A 1,671-nucleotide genomic window follows, 5' to 3' on the forward strand; every position below is an offset into this window, starting at 1 on the left:
CACATAAACAAAAATATTCAATAAATATTTATGAAAATAATTAACATTTTCCTATTTGGACTCGGTAATTATTTTCTTCAATTATACTAACTTGTATGACCTCTGTGTCTTTATTTAGATTGAATATTTTTTGAAGCCAAGAATCATATTCCTATTTCTTTTGCTGATTTTATTTAATTTTTCACAACCAACTGTAGATTCATTCCCATGCTGTGCGAGATGCTACAGAGAATGTAAAGAGAAAAATGATGTGGAATCTTAAAGAGGCTCAAGCTGTATATACTGTTATTTACTATTATGATAGATATTTGCAGTGTTACTTTTGTACTTATGTGGTGTGTACTCTTAATGTAATAACTTCATATTTGTGATTTTGAACAGGAATAGTAAATGTCATATGCTCTTTGTGTCACACATAGCACCATAAACCTCTTGATTTCAATGAATACTGAAAAAAAAACCTGTCATTTGATAGTAGGAGCCCAAGGAAACACAAGATATGTAAAACTCTTAGAGCTTAATAATTTTGAATGTCATATCAATTTGCCATGCATTGAGTTAGAAAATTAGCTAAGTTTTAAGAAAAAATGATCATAAAACTCTGTATGAATCCATCAAAGACCAATACTTGGCAAACCACTTTTGTATTTTATTCTTTAAGTTGTGATTCTCGAAGTTTGGTCCAGAGTTCCCTGGAAGACCCTGATAAGTTTGCATCATGCACAGAGCAAAGACAAAACTATTTTCACAATAATACTAAAACATTATTTGTCTTCTTTACTCTCTTTCTCCTATAAGCATCTAGTAGAATTTTCTAGAGGCTGTATGAAATAATCATTTTATGGCCAACTAAAAGTGTGCTTGCATATTTTCTGTTTTAAATATCCTTGTTGTAATTTCTAATATGATAAATGTCTATGTAGTCCAAATAGGTAAAATCTCTAATACAGTAAATATCAACAGATGAAATTCACATAAATATAAATTTTGAATATAAAATAGAAGAATTGCTGTGCTTATGTGATCTCATTCAGTCTCATGACTTTAAACCACCACCCAAATACCATCTGATGACTCACAAATATATAATTCTAGATTGGACATCTCCCCTGAATTCCAGACATAAACCTCCAACTGTTTACTTACATCTGTACTTGAATGTCTAAGAAGAATTTGAAACTTAACATCTCAGAATTTCCTGTGTTCCTCTACTTGCTTTTTATAATTTTCTTTATGGCAACAAGTGGTAATTCTATTCTTTGGCTGTCCTGTGCACTTAGAGTCTGACACATATTACTTTCTCCATCAATATTATCCTATTCCAACTCATCTTCCTTTCTAACCTAAATTTTTGCAATAACCTCTGAACCAGGCTCCATTCATCTGCTCTTACTTCCTTTTGGGCCATCCTCAATACAGAAGCCAAAATGATTCCTCTTAAAACAGATCATTTCACAGCTATTCTCAAAAAGCCCCCATTGGATGGCCAGGCGTGGTAGCTCATGCCTGTAATCCTAGCACTCTGGGAGGCCAAGGCGGGCAGATCGTTTGAGCTCAGGAGTTTGAGACCAGCCTGAGCAAGAGCAAGACTCCGTCTCTACTAAAAATAGAAAGAAATTGGCCAAATAACTAAAAATATCTATAGAAAAAAAAATCAGCTGGGCATGGTGG

The 1,671-nt window shown here is 33.2% G+C and overlaps 1 protein-coding gene across 1 annotated transcript in view; it reads right to left on the minus strand.

Moving 5' to 3' along the window:
* INPP4B (inositol polyphosphate-4-phosphatase, type II, 105kDa) overlaps positions 1–1,671 on the minus strand; it is a 480,180-nt gene that overhangs the window by 282,144 nt on the left and 196,365 nt on the right. The window lies entirely within an intron of this gene.

This window comes from Propithecus coquereli, unplaced genomic scaffold, assembly GCF_000956105.1.
Source record: "Propithecus coquereli isolate 6110/MARCELLA unplaced genomic scaffold, Pcoq_1.0 Scaffold185, whole genome shotgun sequence".
NCBI lineage: Eukaryota > Metazoa > Chordata > Mammalia > Primates > Indriidae > Propithecus > Propithecus coquereli.